This window comes from Dipodomys spectabilis, unplaced genomic scaffold (genome assembly GCF_019054845.1).
Source record: "Dipodomys spectabilis isolate Male_0828 unplaced genomic scaffold, ASM1905484v1 ptg000095l, whole genome shotgun sequence".
Classification (NCBI taxonomy): Eukaryota; Metazoa; Chordata; class Mammalia; order Rodentia; family Heteromyidae; genus Dipodomys; species Dipodomys spectabilis.
This window is the reverse complement of record NW_024870772.1, coordinates 42,995,337-43,009,407: the sequence shown is the minus strand read 5'-3', so window position 1 is coordinate 43,009,407 and position 14,071 is coordinate 42,995,337. Positions and strand designations below refer to the sequence as shown.

General features: G+C 36.1%; 1 protein-coding gene across 8 annotated transcripts in view; it reads left to right on the top strand.

Annotated features, from left to right (window-relative positions):
* Cab39l (calcium binding protein 39 like) overlaps positions 1-14,071 on the top strand; it is a 106,881-nt gene that overhangs the window by 34,357 nt on the left and 58,453 nt on the right. For 2 of the 8 annotated variants that reach the window (XM_042685717.1, XM_042685711.1), the window contains exon 1: positions 3,046-3,289. The exons of 4 other annotated variants lie outside the window; for them this stretch is intronic. The gene's annotated coding sequence lies outside the window, so the exon portion shown is untranslated. 2 more of the 8 variants (XM_042685714.1, XM_042685715.1) reach the window with 2 other exon arrangements.

The following is a 14,071-nucleotide window of genomic DNA, read 5'->3' as shown; positions in this document are numbered from 1 at the left end:
GAAAAGGGAATACTCAATATACGTATGTGAGAAAGGAAGTGGAGGAGGTGGCACTGTGGCTCAAAGTAGTAGACCACTAGTTGAGTAAAAAAGCTCAGGGACAGCACCCAGGCCCTAAATTAAAGCCTCCAAAACCACCAAAAAAGAAAAGCAAGTAGAAAATGATACAACTGGTTGGGAAGGGGTTAGTGGGAAAGAGAGAGATAACAAGGAAAGATTGACTCTGATGAAGATGCACTGTATACATAAATGGACAAATTACATTATAACTTCCTTGTCAAGACAACCATTTGTAGATAAAACATAAAATATGTAGTTAGCCTTAATAATTATATATAGATAGATACATATACACAGGTGTGTGTGTGTGTGTGTGTGTGTGTGTGTGTGTGTGTGTGTGTATGATGGTAACATCAAGGACTGAAACCTAAGCCATTATATATTCTAGGCTGGGCAGGCACTGTACCACTGACCTATATCCTTAGCCTCTATATATCTTAAATTTCTTAACTTTGAACTCTGGATCTATTGTAGATTTATATAAAGTCTCCTGATAATTTGTTTGGTTGGGATTTGAACTCAGGGCCTCGTGCTTATTAGTAGATGTTCTTCCATTTGAGCCATGATCCAGCCTCTTCTGCTTTAGTTATTGTTTAGACAGTGTCTCTGCATCTGAAGACGCCTCAGACTTGTTATTAGGTCAATTATTAGATATTAGTTCTAATAATACCTTTATCTCTTGTGTAGCTGTAGTTACAGCCATGCCTGAAATGTTTGTTGAGATGATATCTTTCTAACTTTTGCCCAGCTTGGCCTTGAACCATGATCCTTCTGGTCCTTGTCTGCCATTTAGCTGTGGTTACAAGCATAATCCACCAAGCTGACTTAAAAAGTATTATTAACCTTCTGATTATTCAAAGGATCACTCTTACAAATTCTTTAATTATGGTGTAGCTCTTGAGAAGATAATGCAAGATGTTAGGCACTTAATTCCCCATACTATTTTAGGACAAGGAATTGGTGGTGTGGCTCAAGCAGTAGAGCGCTCCCCTTTAGCTGAAGAGTGCAGGGACAGCACCCAAGCCCAGAGTTCAAGCCCCATGACCGACCACCCCCCCCCAAAAAAAAAAAAAAAAAAATATATATATATATATATATATATATATATTAGGACATTTTCCATTTAACTTCGCTTTTAAAAATATGAAATAAAAACTGGGCATAGTAGTACATGCCTGAAATCCCAGCACTTGGCAAGCCAGCTTGTGCTACATAGTAGTAAGACCTTGTCTTTAAAAAAAAAAAAAAAAAAAGGAAAGGAAATAAAACTAAACATCTTACAAACTACTGCTTGAAATAATTGTTGGCAGACTCATACTTAGATTTCTTTGGTTCCTATTTCTTACTAGATTTCTTTGGTTCCTATTTCTTACCAGTTAAGAAATAACCAAATTAATGTATTTAAACGAACCAGATTAAGAAATCTATGTTTTATTTTGTTTTGTTTTGTTTTGTTTTGTTTGGGTCCAGTCATGGGGCCTGAACTCTGGGCCTGGGCACTGTCCCTCAGCTCTTCAGCTCAAGGCTAGCACTCTACCACTTGAGCCACAGCGCCACTTCCAGCATTTTTCTTTTTGTTTATGTGGGGCTGAGGAATCGAACCCAGGGCCTCATGCATGTAAAGCAAGCACTCTACCACTGAGCCACCTTCCCAGCCCCAAGAAATCTATGTTTTTAAGGCTAAACTTTATTTGCTTAACTTTTTCCTTTTTCGTTTTGCTTTGCAGTACTAGCAATTGAACCCAGAGTCTTGGACATACTCTGCAAGCATTTAACTTATTTTACTTAGGGTTTATAAGCAGGTATTTACTTTTTATCTTAACATTGTTTTGTTCAATAAAGAGTAAGACTAATATGTCAATAGTAGGTGTTATCACTATTTCTGTTAGTTCTATAATCCAAGCTCAGTTAGAAGGGTCCAGGACTTTTAATCGGAAACTCCTAGTGGGAAAACCTGAAAGTCTTTGGGATCATAGACGAGTTCATTCCAAAGCACCTTTGACTAGTGTTCATTCAGAACCTGAATATTTTCTAAGCTGTATACAAAGCTGTGTACACTCTCTTCTCACTTCAGAGAATCCTACCAACTCCATCCACCTCAGACTGTCAGCTATCAACCTACTCAGCTTTTCACCCAATTTCTCATCCCCAAACCTTCATTCTATAACTTGGAGACATTTTGCTTTTGTAAGTGTAAGATAATTTTAAAATGCTTCTCCAGTCCTAAAGGAGATACAACACATCCTGACCAATAATGTCAAAAGAAGGAAACACTTTCTTTCCAAATAAAATAATCATATCTAGTTTGCACTTAAAGTGATTAAGCCATTTTACTTAGCATTTTTGGTGTTAGTATTTTTCTCTTCCTCATAATTTCCCTTTATGGCTGCAAATGTTGGTCTGACTTTCAACACATACCATGTTAAATATGCATTAAATTATTCTGTTAAAATTAAATAAGTACCCCAAATCTTCCTTACTTCTCTGTATCTCCAGTAAGTTTATAGTACTTGTACATTTATTCACTTGCTGGATTAACACATGAGTAGACCAGTCTGTTATTACTGTCAGCATGCCTTTGTTGGAAACCTTTATTTACATTTTTAAATAAGATGATGAGCAAGCCAGTTTTGTCAGTTGCTAAAAACATGAATAAATTCAAGCCTTGAGAGGGAAAAGGTGATAGAAAAATATTTGTTTATCTTTAAGACTTTTTTTTTTTTTTGCCCAGGAATTCATTGTACCTCAGCTCAGTTGCTTTGCATGTATTCTTGTGACCTTACACAATTGAGGGAGGAAGAAAAAAAAGAGGTTGTGACTATGTGGTGTGTATCTGAAGGTGCATGTTAGCCTAGGGAGAGGAGGACAAATAAGCAAGCTGGTTTGACCAGAAACAGAACTGCCTGTGACAGATTAAGAGACAAGCAAGGCTTGGAATCTGAGAGCAAGCAGAGTGGAAATTTACAGCTGCTTGATGTGAGTTTCAAGTGATCATTTTCTGCTAACGTTTTCCCGGGGTAACTGTTCCTCTTCAAAGAGAGTCAGAAAGTAAAGACAGAATTGTGCAAACTCTTTTTCTCTGTGCCAGTAATGGGAGGCTCCCTCTAATAAATGGACGATAAAGGCTACTTATCTAAAGTGCTTTGAGCGCAAGAAAGAGCTGTCTTCAGCACTGCACCGAGTCTACTTTTTGCTGCTTACATGAGCTTGGGCATTTCCTTACCATTTGGTGAGTATCTATACCCATTTCAGCTGTAGAAAAGTAATTAATATGGCACAATTCAGTATTAATTGAGGGTCTGTTGTTGCTACTTATATATTTATTTGAAATGAAACTGTTACCTTGTTTCTTTGTGCATGATGAACTGCTTGCTGTTACTATGAGAGGTTTGAAAAAACAACTACAAAACAATACTTCTCTGTTGCCTGAGGCACTTGAACCAGAACCAACTATTCCATATCCATGGAATATCTTATTTTGGAAATGGGTTTTTATTTATAAAAAGTTTCCAGAAATGAAGCAATGGCCAAATACTAATTTTTGTGTTTCTCTTTCAATTGGATGGAAAATTAAAAGTTATCTTTTCTGTACATTGTCAGTTAATTTAAATCTACCATTGTGATGCTTAATTTTATGTTATTATAACATATAATTCCATCGTAATTTAAACTAAAAAATTGCTACCATTAATTAAAAGGATCTGTAATTTAAGTGTTGAATACTGTGAGAGCCAATAAAACTTGATTTTTCCAAAGTTCTGTAAGGAAATAAAAATTATAATTTACTTAGAAAATTTACCATTTGATATAAAATGAATGCATATAGATTTGTAAGGTAAGGAATAAAGGGGTTATTTTGTTGCTGATAATCAGCCTCAAAATCACAGTTTTCTGTTGAAGAACTATTATAACTAGATGTGTATGCTTGTGTGTGTAAGTATGCAGAAAAGCAGAGAAAAGAAAAATAACTTCTTAAAATACCATTCATATTCCAATAAATTTGTATATCTTTATATATGACATTGTATGGTCTATACATATATATATTCTAAATATATATTTATATATTGATATATATTTACAGGGCATAGATAAGAAGCACATAATCTTACTTTTGTAGGGGGAAGGAAATATGTATTGTTAATTACTAAATTGAACAATTCATAAAGATACCCATCCTGAGCAAGTTTCTGCTCTATCCTGTGCTAGCCTTAAGAAATAAACATTATTGATTCAAGTGAGCTGTCTAAGTCAGCAAAAATAAACTGAAGTGAAAACTTTAGGGTATCAGTGAATACACACATTAAGAAGGTTGTACTTATACACAACATGACTGTACTTTCTCTGAAATTTCCTCTACGTGTATAGAAGCCTGTAGAACAGGTTTTGTTAATGGCGTTTTGTGGGCTTTTTCTTTTCTCCCTGCCTGTTGACCTATGTATATGAAGTCGATCAGCAGGTCTCTAGACTTTTCCTGAACCCATTCTTAACTTCAAGACAAATTTACCTTACATAATTTCCCACTCAGTCCTTAGAGGTATAGAAAATTTAAATTTCAGCTTGGCAATCTTCAGAAAAAAATATTTTTAATTAACAATGGCACCATTTCTTAATCCCACAGGAATATAAATATAGAATAAGTTATACCTGTTTACAAAATGTATTGCAGTTCATGTATGAGTAGGTGGTTAGGAATTTGGAGTTCATTTTCTTTGAGAAACAATGTATAAAGTGGCTGCCAGGCTTTATTGTAGCCTAAGAATATATTTTAGTCATACTATAGAAAAACCATTGTTACTTGAGAAATACTAGAAAATCAAATCTAGTGGTGAATCTAAATATAAGTGTTCTACCATTGAGCTATTCCCAGGCCAATCATAGTTTTTAAAAAATATTTACTTATGTTTATTAAGTAGTTGTGGGGGTTTCAATTTCAGAAGTCAGGTTATGATTTCAATGCATCTTCATCAATGTTACTCTTTCCATTGTTCTCCTCCATCTTTCCTCATCCCATCAATTTACATGGTTCAATTTTTACATAATGTACATTGAATATAATGACTGTATTTGCTTACCCATCCTTCACCATTTCTGTGTCCTCCTCCCCATTGCCCTCCTCCAGAACATGGATCAGTTTCCTGGTATTCATTTTGTTAATAGATCATTGGCTGTTCACTTGAATGAATTAAAGCAGATCTGTAGCTATAACAAATGTGTTTGTGTGTGTGTGTGTGTGTGTGTGTGTGTGTGTGTGTGTGTGTGTGTGGCTAACCAACACATTCCCTTAATAAAGAAGAATGTGTTAGCATGTCTGTATTGGCATGCCTGTTTGTTAGGGTCATATTTAGTATTGTCTTGGTAATTAAAATAATGAGCTTAAACTGAAATCTTTACTGTCTGCAAATGAGATAATATAGTTTCTAGTTTTGTGACATATAGCTTAAATTGCCAGCATGAATTTCTAACTTGGAATTTCCCATCCAGAATAAGTGAATCAACCATGTATGTCTATAGGATGAGAAATCACTTCAACTAGCTCACTTTCATTCCTACTCTCCCATAGTTAATGTTTTGGTAGTTGACAGTTGATGGGCACTGGTATGATATAATTTTATTTCCCACTATACCAATAAACTTTATCTTAATACTAATGACTGTCTCTAATCAATTTTAATATTATAGATAATGTGTGTGTGTACTTAGAGGAAATATTGGGAAAACCCTGCATTATGAGCTTCTCTCTCTCTCTCTCTTTCTCTCTCTCTGTCATGCCAATAAGGAGTTCAAACTAAAGTTTGTTGTCCTTTTTTTTTTTTTCATTCAAGGCTGGTACTCTACTACTTTAGCCACAGCTACATTCTTTTTGGTGGTTAATTGGAGATAGAGTCTCATTGACCTTCCTGCCCAGGCTGGCTCTGAACTTGATCCTCAGATCTCAGCCTTCTGAGTAGCTAGGATTACAGAAGCAAACTACCAGCTATGTTAGGTTCTGAGACTACAAATATGTTAGTAGATACTGTATCTTCTTAACTTCTTATTCATTCTGCTTTAAAATTTATTTCAGTATTATTAGGCATTAGAATTACTTTTAAGGGAGATGGGTTCCTCTTTAAAAAAAAAAAGAGTTTTTATTCTGATATAAAAGTTTGACCAAGACTTCCAGCTAAATAAGGATACATACATAAAAAGGCCTCTTGGGCTGGGAATGTGGCTTAGTGGTACAGTGCTTGTCTATCATGCATGAAGTCCTGGGTTTGGTTCCTGTGTACCACATAAACAGAAAAAGCCACAAGTGGTACTGTGGCTCAAGTGGTAGTGTGCTAGCCTTGAGCAAAAGAAGCTCAGGGACAATGCCCAAGCCCTAAGTTCAAGTCCCAGGACTGGCCAAAAAAAAAAGGCCTCTTATAAGTTTATTTCTGTGTAACTTGTACAATTTTAGAAAATATCTCTCCCTCAAACTCTGCTAATAAAGCAAAACTTATAAAAGGAAAGTCATTCTTAATCATTTTGAATGGAGAAAAATGATTATCAGTGAAAAATCATTAATATTTATTATTTTATTATTGTTTTACCTGTGTCTTTTGGTTTCCAAACTCAAAATTCAGTTGGGACTTATAATTATATTTATATTTAAGATGTATCCTTAAAACTGGAAAAATTGAGCCAGGCATGTTGGCTCAATCCTGTAATTCTAGCTTCTTGGGAGGCAGAGATCTGGACATAACAATTTGAGGCCAGACTAGGCATAAAATTTCTAGATATTCCCGTCTCAACTAATGGCTGGGCACTGTAGCACATGCCTGTCATCCTTAGCAATACAGGGAAGCAAAAATAGGAGCTCACATCCCAGACCACCCTAGACCTAAAACAAGATCTTACCTTGAAAATAACCAGTGCAGAAAATGACTACAGGCATGGCTTAAGTTGTTGAGCACTAGCCTAGCCGGTATGAGACCTTGAGTTCAATTCTTAGAACCACCCAATGAACAGAAAATTTGAAAGAAGATGCTAGGTTTGCACACTTCAGCATATATAATTGCTTTGTAAGAGATTTCATCTTATAACATATATAATGATATACTGTATGATTTATTATTTCTGGGAAAACAATTATCATTATGATTTGGGTTGAGGGATTTCTTGTATATAGTAAATATAGTACAACTTCAAGATGGACTTTTTTGTTTTAGTATCAGTCCTGGGGCTTGAACTGAGGGCCTGTGTACTGCACTTGACCTTTTTCTCGATGCTAGTGCTCTAGCATTTGAGCCACAAGCTCCACTTTGGACTTTTTGGGGGTAGTTCATTGGAATCTCCAGAGATTTGAACCATGACCGATCTCAGCCTCCTAAGAAGCTAGCATTACAGGTGCAAGCTGCAAGCACCCAGCTAAATTTTGTTTTTATGTGTAGTGATAGGTGTGATTTAATTTGTTGGCATGAGAAAAGGGACTTGTGCTTTTAGTTTAAATAAACAAGCTATAAGACAGAATTTTGGAAATGTTCCTGTCTCATTGTTGACTATAAAATAAATGTATGTGAAGGAAAAGAAAGTTGATTCTTTGAGTTAATTTTCTTGCAGTCACTGAATAATTTGGCTTATATGTTCTTTTTAGATTACCCAAGGAAATGTTGAGGTAGCTCATGACTTCATAGAGACATTTCCCATTCCTTTAAGTTTCCTAGGGAAATCTTTGAAGTGAAAACTATTTTTAGACAGCACAGTGGGAGGTTAAACATACTACTCAGACACCAACAGACAGACATTTATTCCCCTTCGAAATATTTTAAGTAGGATAACAAGGGTATTTAATGCTCTGTGTACCCCCTTTCCAAGCATTCCTCTCCATTTCATTTGCTTGCTTGACTGACTTTGAACCATCCTCAATGGTGCTCACACACTCATTAGGAATATGAAGTATTTTACTGTATATGACAGAAAAAGAGGGACTGGGAAGGTGGCTCAGTGGTAGAGTGCTTGCCTTGCATGCATGAGGCCCTGGGTTCGATTCCTCAGCACCACATAAGCAAAAAGAAAAAAGCCGGAAGTGGCGCTGTGGCTCAAGTGGTAAAGCGCTAGCCTTGAGCTGAAGAGCTGAGGGACAGCACCCAGGCCCAGAGTTCAGGCCCCATGACCAGACCCAAAAAAAAAAAAAGAAAAAGAAATGCTGCCAGATTCTACTACAAAAGCAACAGTCTGAGTTCCCTGGAAGCAGAGTAAATAATCTTTCTTGGCTTTCTCTCTAGAATCTTAGCCAACTATTACTCTTCATGAAACTTCATAGCCAAAGAAATCATATTTGCCCAGTGCTCTGAGAAGGCATGATGATCAGATAATCCATAGTTTGAACTTTAAGAAAAAATAGTTACTTGTTTATTCATTTAAAATACCATATAGAGAAAAGGTTTGCTGCATGATCAATTAAAGTTATGAAGAAATAGAAAATTTTAATGAAGAAGAAACTTAAATATCCATGAATTATGTTATCCAGAAGCAATCACTATTAACTTAATTTTTTTTCTGTGCATTTTTGTGTGCTTGTATTTTTGAATGTTCTTCATTTTTATGACTTATCATTTGGACACATTTTTATAGGTGCTATAAATGGTTCCATTAAATATCAGAAACAGTTGTGGGTCCTATTGTAACTTTAGGTGTCATTGAAGAAGGAGGAGGAGGAGGAGGAGGTGGGGGGACGGAGGAGGAGGAGGAGGAGGAGGAGGAGGAGGAAGAGGAAGAAGAAGAAGTAGTAGAAGTAGTGGAGGATATTGGTTTGAAGCCAATAATAAACAGCAAAAAGCCAGGCTGGAGGCACAGCTCAAATAGGAGAGGACTAGTGGAGTGAGCAAGCAGGCTGAGTATATATCGTGAGACCCTGAATTCAAACCCCTATACAGGAGGTGGGGGTAGGAAGCTGCCTATTAGTGTGAACTACTTTTATCTGTATTAACTTGTACATTTTTTTCAAAAGTTATGAAAACTTGTGACATATGCTAATAGTATATCAAATGACTGTATCACAATTTTATTCATTACCCTCTTAGAGACATTTAGGCTCTTCTGTATTTTTCACTATTATAATAAACATTGCAATAAACATTTTCCACATAAATTTATGTAAGTTATAGAAAAGTGGGATAACAACAAAAGCCTTATTTAATTTTCCTAGGATAGACTGTCTATAAAGTGTATTTACTCCTAAGTCGGTATGAACATTTTCACATTCTAGAACTGTTTGGCTAAATTATTGTCCAATTTATATTCTTACTAGTAAGAAATGAGAGACCTGGCATTTTACCATCAAATTTCAGTTTTGTCAAAACAGCAACAAAACATTTGCTGTTTTATTGATTCATTTTTCACACTTTTATTGTATCAAGGGGGATTCATTTTCATTAGTCCATAATATATGAATACGGTGTGCCCTATGTGAAAAATGAACTATGCAACTTGTGGCCAGGGACAGGAGGGGGAAAGTGAAGGAAAGGGTGACATTGTCCAAAAAGAAATGTACTCATGGCCTTGTACTGGTGGCTCATACCTGTAATCCTAGCTCCTCAGGAGGCTGAGATCTAAGGAGGATCACAGTTTAAAGCCAGCCTAGGCAGGAGACTTTAATAACCACCAGAAAACTGGAAGTGGAGTTGTATGGAAAAGCTTAGGGATAGTGCCCAGGCCCTGAGTTTAAGCCCCATAACTGTCAAGAAAAAAAAATGTACTTATTACCAAACTTATGAAACAGTAACTAACCCCTTTGTACAACTCCTTTAAAATAACAATAAAATCTTGGGCAGAAAAATCCTGAAGACTCTTATCTCTGATTAAACCAGCGCAATGCTAGACTGGAAGCATGGTACTAGCTATGAATTAAAGAGCTGAACAAGTATTTGAAGCTCTAAATTTAAGCTGTACTACTAATACACATGAAAAAAAAAGTTTGAGCCTGTCATTGGAACTGTATCAAACCAGGAATTTTAGGAGTAAATGACATTTTAATAATACTCAAACTTAAGAATGGAAATGTTGAAATCACTGCTATGAAAAAGCTCATATACAAATATGAAAACTGACAAACAAAAGACTATTACAATAGTGTTAGTAATAGTAAAAATTAAAAACAACTAAAACCTGGAGAATAGGTAAAATTGTGGTATACACGTTCATTAGCACGTTTTACCACAGGCAATCTCAGGGGTTACTTATCTCAGTTTCATGCTTTTTAAGCTGAATAATAAATGTATAGGAAGCTGGTACATTGTTCTGTATTTCTTTTTAAAATATTTTGTCATTATTTAACCACGTAAGTCATTCTACACTTGATATTTTACTTGATTAAATATTAGAATGAATTAACTGATTGTATTTTAAGTTATTTGGCTTAAAATATCAGACAAAATTCTTCTATTGAAGAATTTAAATACTATTTTTATTGATTTATCATTATTGGGTAGTGCTCTTTTGCAGCACATATACAATCTGCAGTGATTGAATCATGCTAATTAACATACCTGTTCCCTCATTGTCTATCATTATGGTAAGACATAGAATACATTGCTGTTGACTGCAGTTGTTCTGCTAGACGATACATCTCAAAACCTATTCTTCCTGTCTGTCTGAAACCTGACACTCTTCTGTCAGCAGTTCCTCTGTCCTTCTCCTCTCAGCTGCCCAACCTGTGGTAACATCATCCTTCTTTCTACTTGTATGAGCTCAACTGTTTATAGACTACTTGTCTTTATGTACCAGGCTTATTTCACTTAGCATAATGCCCTTTAGGTTCATCCATGTTGTCACAAACAACAGTATTTTCTCCCTCTTTAAGGCTAAATAGCATCCCTTTATGTATATGTGCCATTATATATATGTACTGATGGACATTTAGAGTGAGTTGGTATATTGAGTATTATGAATAATGCTGCCTTGAGAGTAAGAATGCAGCTATCCCTGCAGTGTGTTGATTTCAGCTCCTTCAGATGCCTATCCTGAAGTGGGATTACTGGATTTTGGGCAGTTTTACTTTTAATTTTTTGAAGACCCACTATACTATTTTTTTTTTTTGCCTCCCACCCCGCTATACTATTTTTTATAATGGGTGTACTAACATATCTCCACCAAGAATATATACCAATTCCATTTTTTCCACATCCTCACCAACACTTGTTGCCTTTCATCTTTTTAATTTTGATTTTCTTGGGTCACAACCCTTTTGGGAGCCAATGAGCATAACCCAAACAGGGAAACACTGGCCATGCCGGTCTCATGTTCCTCCTCTTCTGTTGGGTGGGGTAGGAAGTAGGCACACAGATGTGTCACCAGAAGAAACAGGGATCTTCTTCTTTTCCCTGTATTCTCTGATTCCATTATTTGTACTTCTAGCACTATTATTTCAATCCTTCTTTTCTTAGCGATTTTTGAAAGGTTTCCTCTTTAATTTCTTTAGTGTAGTCTTGTTTATTTTTATTCCCATGAGTGAATTATAATTGTAGATTCTCACCCTCCCACATGTCCTGCCAACACTATAAAGGCTTCCTTTCAAAAACTGTTTCTGATTTCCAGCATTAATTTTGTTAAGCTCTTTGTGGGCTTGATTCCATCTCATTTTTTGTTAAATTTTTGGCAAAATATATGTAATCTATTCACACATAAATGATATGTTAGCTGGAGATTTAATTATGATGCTATAGTTTGTAGACTTCCTCATTATATTGTGGCATTTAATTGTATAAAGCCCAAAGGAGACTTGGTCTTTGTTTCTGTTGTTGTGTAAAGTCATTTTTGTTGGAATGTGCTTGAAAAAGGAATATTTGTTTCTTTTAAAAGCCAGAACACATACTGAATTCTGCATTGAATCCTTAATGAGAAAAATCCTTTACATGATCAAGTTTCAATCTTTTTTTCTGTTTAAGCTATTATATCTTTGTATTGGTGTGCATCTGGCTCCATATTCCTTGTTCTTCTCTCCCCTACCCCACTCTTCTTTTCATATATATTTTTCATGCTTCTATAATACCTATACAGCAATCATGATGTACATTTTTCACGCTGAGGATCCGACCCAGGGCCTCATACATGCTAGGCAAGCAGTCAATCACTGAGCTACATCTCCAGCCATAGGAAATGTGTGTGTGTGTGTGTGTGTGTGTGTGTGTGTGTGTGTGTGTGTGTGTGTGTGTGTGTGTGTGTTTTTCCTGTTGTGGGGCTTGAACTCTGGGCCTGGACACTGTCCCTCAGCTTTTCAGCTCAGCTCAAGGCAAGCACTCTACCACTTGAGCCACAGTGCCATTCTGGTTTTCTGGTGGTTAAGTGGAGATAAGAATTTCACAGACTTTTCTGCCCAGGCTGGCTTTGAACCATGATCATCAGATCTCAGCCTCCTGAGTAGTTAGGATTATAGACATGAGCTATTGGCGCCGTGCTGTAAATATTTTTTGAATGTATAATTGCAATAGCCCTCACTCAATTTTCTGGGGTATTATTTCTGCTGTATGTAGATTTGGGATTGCTCTGCCGCATTTGGGGTATATCTGTATTTTTTGTATATGTTGCTTTTATAAAGTTCTCTTTTTGTCAGAGTCTCAGAGTCTCCGTACCCACAGCGTAGCAGGGCATGTGTTTCCTTAGAACATTTAATTTGTTGCTTATCCTATTCATTTACTCCTGAAAGTGGGAAAGTGCAGAAGGACCAGTGTCAATCTGTTAACATTTTGTGTGCTAGGCCTGTGTCAGTACTAGTGCTGGGGCAGGTTGAAGTGTGTGGCCTTAGCACTTTGCAGTGCCTAGAAGGCATTCATCATAGTCAGTCTGTTGAACTAACGGGGCATATCTGCATTGCCGAAATATAAGCACATTATGTTCTTAAAACTTTGAAGAAACTGCCATCTTTTCCCACAAACACCTTTTTCTGGAATCCTCAATTCCTTTTGTCTCCATCTTAGGCATTATATCTTTAGCAGTGATAGATGCTAGGTATTAAAGATGGATATAAGAGTGTGATGAGTAACCGAGAGCTCATGTTAGATGGCCTATCCCATTTCAAAATCTGATGTTCTATCTTACTTTAAGAACCCTTCATTTTACAAAGAAAAATGACACACAGGTAAGAGTGCTAACTTCTGAATCTAGTCTCTCCAACAAGACTAGAAGGGTGCCTAAGTATCTTTATTTTTTGTGATTCTGGGGAATAAACCTAGGGCCTCATGGATATGTGACAGGTACTGCCACTGACCCACACCACTAGTCTGAGCTTTAGTGTCCAGTATTTGTGTAGCATGTGGGTCTGAGTGCAGTTCACCAGATGTACATAGAGTTACCAAGAATAAGAGTAGTACCCTAAGTTGGTGGGTGATAGGAGAAGTATTGTCTGAGTGTGGAGTGGAGCTAGGCACTGGCAGGGCAGGGCAGGCAGGAAAATTTTGCATTAATTTGCTGGGCTTTGGGGGCTAGAGCTGTAATGTTTGAGAATGTGTTTTGATTCCTCAATGTGTGGGCTCTAAAATTAATAATGATCTTATGGAAATTTAAACATTATTCAATGAATTTTATTTTATAATTATTATAATAAATGCTACATTTAAAGTATTTTCAAAAAGGATTCTATATTAAGAAACATTATATGATATTAGCTGTTACATGTTGCCACTAAAATGTTTAGCTTTTCCATTTAATAAGCACCAAAGAGTAGGTATCACGGGTTTGTTTTGTTTTTTTTTTTTTGTCCACAATTCCATTCTTAGTACTAAGCAAGGTGATTGTGTATAGTGCTTATGTAGGTTACTTATCCAATGAAAAAAATGAACACAACAAATTGAGACACAATGAGTCAGAAAATGCCAGCTAACCACTATGTTGATGTTACCATGGAAATCCTGAAGACATTTGTAATTGCAGCAAATTGGCAGTAGAATTAGATTGATGCAATGAAAACAAGGCAGACCAAAACAGACCAAGCAATATAAGTCACATCATACATATATATATGTATATTTGCATGTACATACATATAAGTACATGC